This window comes from Mercenaria mercenaria, chromosome 11, assembly GCF_021730395.1.
Source record: "Mercenaria mercenaria strain notata chromosome 11, MADL_Memer_1, whole genome shotgun sequence".
NCBI lineage: Eukaryota > Metazoa > Mollusca > Bivalvia > Venerida > Veneridae > Mercenaria > Mercenaria mercenaria.
In genome coordinates, this window is record NC_069371.1 from 74,111,261 (window position 1) to 74,119,913 (window position 8,653).

An 8,653-nucleotide genomic window follows, 5' to 3' on the forward strand; every position below is an offset into this window, starting at 1 on the left:
TTAAACTACGTTATTCAAAAGGAGTTATGACGATTTACGTCAGTGTCCCGGTATGTGTAACTACACAACCAATTTAAAGCGATCTATTTAAGCTGAAGCTAGAATCTTTCGCGCTTTTGTTAGATCAGAGTTTTTCGCGGCTATTTAATTTCACGGAAATATACTACCCGCGAAAGACACTAATTTTAAAAGCGTGAAAACAATTCTAGGTTTACAGTATCTGAATCCATAATCATATTCTAGAAACAGAAATGCCTGACGCTTGTCAATTTGTTTATCCTGAGATAAACTTATAACAAACTTATTTGTGCAAAGTAAACACATTTACATAGAAAACAATAGTATTTTTGCAACGCCGCTTACACCTCGTAAGAAAATCCGCATGATAATTATCTAACATTTAATTTAGTCTGATTGGAAAGTGTAAACAACTGTCCTAAAATAGCTTATCAAAAATGTTCACCAAGGTCACAGCATATGGGCAATGAACAGGGATTAGAACTACAACGAGAACAAGTACAAATTGTTAAATTTTACATAAATGTCATTTTCAAACTTGCTTTATTGCGCTAGCGCACTTTCATATTTGTATAAGAAGTTTTCATTTTTTGTCGTCTCTTAAAAGTTTGATCTATTTTGACCGTTTTATTGTCCCCAGATTCCGAACATAATTATGTTTAACCACATACGTACTGAGAAGTTATTAATAAAAAAAAAACTTACAAAAAGCCATCAGACAAAAACGTGCTATTTCAGAGGCTTCAAATTTACTTTAAAATGTTTGCAGTATCTAAAAGATGTGACCATGAAGCCAAGGAGCCAAAGTCAATTAATACACGAGGTGACTATTTGACTATTTATGAAACTGATCATTCTAGCATAAAATTTTCTGTTTTAAAAGGAGAGAAAATGTGTGTTAACAGAGAGATTCTCGCAATCTCGTGTTGTCATAACACCTTTTTTATATTCGCGCGTTCAGTGGCAAAGCCCCAAAACGGATGATTTACTTCGTTTATACGCATTTTATGTTAGAAAAGCGTAAGCGAATGTTCTTTTTGTGTAATAGGGTTATCGTCAGAATACCTCGGGAATTGTTGGTACTCGAGCCCGTTAGGATTCTGTAGAAGTTATAACACGAAAAAACATCGTTATCACTACACGAGGTACAGACCGGTTCAAGTAGCCATTTGAAAGCATAAGCTAAGTTAAATATCAAAATGTTTGCGGGGACCTTTACCTTTCATATCTACTTATTGCCATTGGCTTACTAGGGGACAGAGGTCTCAAATACATGATGACCGCCAGTATGGTCACCGACATGAGAAGTACCTATAAAATATAAATGCTGTGTGTTGTTTGAATGACTAACTTTAGTTTTAGATGATGCAAATCTATTTTAGCTCGATTATGATGAAAGCTTCAAGCTTATTTGAACCACACTCGAGGAAAAACAGTACTGGTGTCACATGAGAAGTCACATACTAGCACAATGTCTATTATGTTAACGGTTCAGAAAATGCGATATTGAATACACATAAGCATTAGGTTTACTTTACGACGTGGAATTCTGAAGTATTTTTTGTCCGTTGGTTTTTTATTTAATGGGATGTAGACGTGTGTACATATACAGATATATATCAACTGACAGTTTTGAGAGATTTGAACTATCTTTAGATCAGTTAACCCTCACAATGCTGGACACGACTGATTCTACTTTTGCGACATATGCAGAAACTGAAGATTATGTCTTGCACTGTTCGCCATTCAGTCAATACATTTTTAGTACGCAAAACTTTTAATAGGTAATGGTACGGTCCAAAATGAAAGATGGACAAGTTCATTATAGAAATGGTTAAAGTGTACAGACCCCTGCCGAATCGCCGGTAGTAACCACATTGTATGAGTCGTTCAAGCAAATTGCATGATTTTTAAAACACAGATCCCAATATATCCAATTTTCAGATCTTGTTTCCTTCTTTGATATGATTCAGATCTATCAAAATTATTTTGTTAAATAGGATGCTTAACTTAGATAGACTTCAACTTTAACCAGTTGCTAGGGAGCGTAAGGCGTGTTGCACACTGAGCATAATCTGCCATTGTATTCAATTTGCTTGAATGCGTTCGATTGTCCGAAAGAATCTTCTATATTTTCTTAATTGTAATTTAGAAGTTCGTGTAAAATAAATATTATGTTTTATCTAATGTAGATATATTTCTTCGAACTTTAGATTAAAACACTTGTATGCCATATACGTAATCACCCATCATGTTGCAAATGAACAACAAATGCTCAGCTACCAAATACATAAACGATCGGATAGTATAACATGATCAAATAAACCTTTCTCTGTTCCCTAACCTTGTGGACGTTCTTTAGACTGATTCAAGCAATGTTCCTTCTTCGTAGCGGTAGGTAGCAATCATAGCCATACATATTAAAGGTGTGTATTTTGTTGTTTTAACATAAGTATAATTTTTTGTTAACAAGGAGATCGTATTCAGATAATTTAGAGCTATTACAAACTCTGACATACGTGAAGTATCCCTTCCGTACTCTAATCATAATATTGTTTGAAGTTCTTTAGATGTAACTGTTGTCAGTTACTACAACCTCCATACAAATTCAAGCTTTCTTTGGATTTCCATTTCGTAGACGTTCAGTCTAATCATTCCGTTATGAGTAACTGTTCTCAATCGTTCTCCTCTCTGAATACAGTTTGACCATTTTTATTCTCTTTTATCTTTCGTCATTAAATCGGTACTGCGGATGGAAAATCCAACATGACGTCACCTAATGATAAATCTCGGGTCTAGTTCAAAAATCCAAACCACGCTTCGAAAGACACCATAATTACATCTACTTTGAAGATTGAATATTAAAATATTTTATAAAAAAATCTTAAATAAAATTCGTGGTTAATAAATCGCTCTATTCATAACATTACACACGTGCGGCATAGCTCTCGAAAGTGTATACGTTTATAGTTCATGAAGCACAATTTCTTGTTTGACTATGGTAAAAACATGCATTTCTACCGAAATAGTTTCATCATGAAAATGATATGGACAAAAATCTATTGAAACAATCAAAACTGTTTCGAAGCTTCTTAGAAATCTTAGAAGGACATTCAAGCAACGTGAAACGTGTACAGAATAAGCCGTGCTTAACTTTGGTTGTACATAATATGTGTAATTCTGTGTTTTCATGACGATTATACAGGGATCTTTAATTTTTAAAAAGTAACTAATCTGCTGAGAACAGAGTTGCAAAACTGATAACAAAAGTGCTAGTTTTACACAGGTTTCTTCTGGAGTAAAGGAGGAGAGCTTTTATGATTTTAAGACATTAATAATCACTTTGCAATAGTGTCGCCTTTATAAGCATACGGGGGTTGTCCAAATAAATCTACGAATGCTGGAATAAATCATTTTTATTGACGCCCGATTGCATTTATTTCCAAAACTCTAGGCCAAGTTTGGAAATGGGTCATCTGGAGTCAAATAGTAGGTCATAGGTCAAATCAAAGGAAAACCTTTTGTACGCGATAGAGACTGTATTTTTCAATTGATCTTTATGAAATTTGGCCTAGAATCTAGGTCAAGTTTGAGTATAGGTCATCTGGGTCAAAACCTAGGACACTAGGTCAAATCAAAGAAAAACCTTGTGTATGAGATAGAGGCTGTATTTTTTCAATTGATCTTCATAAAATTATGTCAAAATAATTGCCTTGATGAAATCTAGGTCGAATATGAATATAGGTCATCTGGGGTCAAAGAGTAGGTCAGAGGTCAAATCAAAGGAAAACCTGATGTATGCGATAGAGACTGTATTGTTCAATTGATCTTCATAAAATCTAGGTCAAGTTTGAATATCGGTCATGTGGGGTCAAAAACTAGGTCACTATGTCATATCTAAGAAAATGCTTGTTTAAAGGCAAAGAAAATCTCCTATATAAGTGACCCCCCCCCCCCCCCCCCCAAATACCAGACTTTTTAATCCCCAATATACAAGATCCTGTCTGGTCCAGTCTGATAAGGGTCCATAAAACCCCTGTAGACTTGACATGTAGCCTAATTATTGTGAGAGAATCATAAATTTTATTGCCTACAGATAAATTGGTTATTTCCTGTGCATTTTATTGATTGAAATGATGTTGTTGTTTTTTTTTGTTTTTTTTTAGAATGTACACAAAATTATTTTAATTGATGTTAAGTAATGTCCCAGCCAATTAAATTATAACTCTTATAGCAAAGCAATTCTCACTCCTTAACCATTAAATAATTATTTAAAACTTAATAAAAGAAATTAAAAGTTTGTTTATTCGATGATTATGATCTTTTTATCAAAAGTAACAAAATAAAACCAGAAAAAAATGATGATTGCTGGATTTATTAGAAATTAAAGAAGCGTACAGTTGCATTTTTAATAGATAAAATGAAATATGGACAGAGCGATTTTATATATTAAAAATACATAATTCCTCTTGTGTTGTCTAAATAACATTTCTTTTATGTATAATAAAATCCAGCACTAAAGAGATATCATTGTTCAAAATACACATAATTTATAATTTCTAAAAGCTGTGCCTGAATGCATTTTTTATATTTTTGATTAAAAAACAAAAAAACAAAAAAAACAGCAATGATGAAATGTAATTGTTAAAAATCTTAATTATTAAAAATATGATAAAAACACTGTTGTATCTTATCACTTTGTTTATTTAGCCCTAATTCAATCAAGCTTTCTAAACTCGTTATAAAGGTGGGAACTGATTTGCTATGAAGGTGAGAAATATCACCTGTAATTTATGTACTGCACAGTAGCTTATTATGATAAACAGAAGCAAGTCCATCAGTGGTCCAGTCTTGTGTATTGGCCATTACCACCAATACGCAGACCTTATCATTACCATAGGCCACATACCTGGCATACCAGAATCAGTGTCTTTAAGCTCAAAAGACCACATTTTCGTTCCAATCTTAATTAAACTTTCTCAGATGACAAGTTTTCTAAATCTGGGATGAGTAGCAGTGTGCCATATTTACAGATGTAGCTTCAACAGATGCAGTTTATGGTTGTTCTGTTTTATTTTTTATCATTCCACTTTCACTATCATCTTTGGTGAAATATACCTTCACTGATACAGAAGAGTATTACAAACCCTTTGTTTTTTGGGCCGTGCGACCATCTTTTTGCTGCATCTTGCAGCAATTTGTTACTTGTTGCTATACTGTTGACATACTGTTAAATTGGATTGACGCAATTTATTGGTTTTATGTTGAATTTTGCGCATTGTATTTTCAGCGCGTAGCGTAAATTTCGTTTTAGTTTTATTTGACACCTTTGCTTTGCCATTTCAATTCTTGTCAGCAATGAAACAACATAGACTTTTACCAAGTTTATCGCACCCATCCATCTCTATATTTACTGTAAAAGTATTTACATGTATTTTCGTTTTCTTTTGCTCACGCATTTTGCAAAGTTAGGCATGAAAATCATGCGAAATCGTTCCGTGTTTTAGTATTTCAAGGGGTAGACATTGGCTACGTAAACACTCTACATTCTGTCCCAGTTAAAATTGGGGAGTGTGTTTTCGTGGGCGGCTTGTATTCCGTTTGAGAAATATATAATAGAATTTGTTCTCCGTAATAAAATATAAGGGTTTGAACTGTGATACAGACTCGATTGTGGCATGTATCTCGTATGCCACTGGTTTGCTTTTCTATTAACAGAATATTAATTTGGTGATTACAGTTATATCAACAGTGAGGTACAGTTTTACTCTCTTGTAAGCGTTTCCCCTTTGCAGCCATCGCTGGGGGGTGGGGGGATAATTGTTCTTTCGCTGGATTCAAATGTTATCTCATTTATCTAATTATTTTGTTTGGTCCTTTGAAGTTTTCTTTTGGGCAAATAAATTAAATTCGAGCTTTTTCCCACTAAAGTTAAGTAAACTGTGTTATAGTTTTCATCCATTCAGATAAATTAGTTGTAGTTGGCATCATGATAGACGTATATGGTCGGACGTTTACTCTTGCGGCGCTAAAACGAAATGATGATCATTATTATCAGCCATTGATAACTTTAACGATTCTTTTTCTAAATATGCGCCTGGCTTATGGTTATTTTCATGTCCTGTTATATACGGTCATGTCCTGTTATATACGGTCTATTGATAAAATTATTTTTAAACGATCTTGTATTTCGGTCGTAATATTCAAGCTTTACTACTCTGTCTCGTGCAACATAATAAATCTAACGTAAGACTGAGGTTTTCTAGTAAAGAACTTGTTTATCTCCTCCTAGTTCATTTTCCGAAGATAAGAGGTCGTACAAAAGCATAGTCCCTATTTTCAAGATTTTTGCCATAGTATATGATATGTTTTACATTATTTATGTTTACAGTGTTACCCCAAGTATTATACATCTCTTGAATTACCTTCCACTGAATAGTTTAAATGTTGACCGGCAAGCAATTTAAGTGTCTTATTACGTGAAACAAAGTTCTTGTTTTCTCTTTATGTTATGTTTTATCACAGCAAACTTTAGTGTTAAACTAAAGACAGGCCAACAGCACAGACTATAGACGGATGATTTATAAATAGTATTGTTATAAACATTGATAATGATTTTAGGACAATTACAGGTGAACATAAATCAGAACAGAACAGAACAGAGCGTAGTTCTATTACAATGATTTGAACATCTTCATACAGCATATGTTAACGTATGTTAGCGTCTTTACTACACGTGAACATGATTTTTAAATTTGACCTCTAAGTGTGACCTTGTCCTTGTAGCTAGGGATCTGGATCTTGCGCATGACACGCCGTATTGTTATGGGGAAAATTTACGCCAAGTTATTTAAAAATCCCGCCATGGCTGGTAGAGTTATGGACCGGACACAACGTCTTGCGGACCAACTTACGGAAGCCTATTCCAACGCCCCCTTTCTTCTTCAAAAAGGCGGCGATAATAAACCAAACATTTGTGAAAATAATTTCGATTCTTGAACTAATCGTAGAACTGTTATGTCTGATCAAACCGACAAACGCAAAGTGTTTTTACTTATACAAAGTGTAACTCCAAGCACGTGTGGTATCTGGTATTATTAGCTCACCTACTGGATGTGCACGCGCATTGATTGTATAATACGAGGGGCGTTCAATATGTACTGTTACTCCGTACGTAGTTCCGTAACCGCTTGTTATTTTTAGATGCGGTTTTCGGCACATTATAGAGCAATTTATTGGCAACACAATGTTATATAAATTATAAAAATTGGTAGATTCAAAGTAAAAATTTAATCATTTGAGTGAGGTGTACTTGGGTATACTGGACAATTTTATGTCCAAAATATTGTGATTGTAATATGCAATTCCTTGATTCTACTATTCAACAACTAGAACTATAGTTCAATTTTCAGTTTAATTAAATAAAACAAATCATGATCTTCACAAAAACATATGAAAACTAGAATAAAAAAGTTTATAACAGTTTTAAATTGAGTGTGTATATTTTTACTCGAAAAATGATAAGGTGAGTACAATAGGCCACTGCAATTTTGTCAGGCAAGATAATCATCGTTTAAAAAATTCTTGTATCTAAGGTTGATACTAGTATCTTAATTCTCGATCGCGAAATTAGTTCTTACAACTTCGATTCATCGCTCTCAACACCCATTCCAGATGGAATCAACCTCAAGTTTAGAGTTTTTAGTTGTGTTGTAAAATTGAAAATGCAATAAATAGTTTAAAACAAACGCAAACGCATCACAAATTGCTGTGCCTCGTAGAAAAATGATAGAATTTTGTGATTTTACAAGTTATTCTATTTTTCTTGGACTTTGGATGCCCAGGACAAACCTAAATTATAAAAATGGTCTAGTATACCTGAGTATACCTCACTAAAATGATTATAGTTTTACTTTGAACCTGCGAATTTTTATTATTTATATAGCATTGTGATCCCAGTAAATTGCTCTAAAATGTGCCGAAAACCGCATCTAAAAATAACCAGCGGTTAGGGAACTACATACGGAGTAACATTACATATTGAACGCCCCTCGTATGTATAATATACTGACTAAACGTTAGGGTTATGTTTAATCTATGTTTTATAGTGTCTATTGAATTAGTGTGTATGTTCAATGTGTTTTTATAACGAAATTTTATATTAAGTTTGTGTGGCGGCCGTAAAAGGTCGCCCCGACTTCATCTCAGTGTTGTTATATTTTCTGGTCCTTCGGGATCATTGATTTCAACTCATTTAGATTTGAAGATTGAATACTGCTTAAGCCGGTGCTAGGGGGCGTGGGCAGTGTTGTATTTTCCGTTACTACTCAAGAACAGACTCAATCAAACCGAGTCTGCAATTTTCACTGTTTGCATTGTTCTCGGTGCTTCCGAGGGATCTTCTTTCCAGATTATATTTACTTCACAACAGCGGGTGTTAAGTGCTGTGTGGCGGACGTAAAAAGTCGCCCCGACTTCATCTCAGTGTTGTTATATTTTCTGGTCCTTCGGGATCATTGATTTCAACTCAGTTAGATTAGAAGACTGAAAACTGCTTCAGCCGGTGCTAGGGGACATGGGCAGTGTTGCATTTTCCATTACTGTTCATGAACAGACTCAATCAAACCGAGTCTGC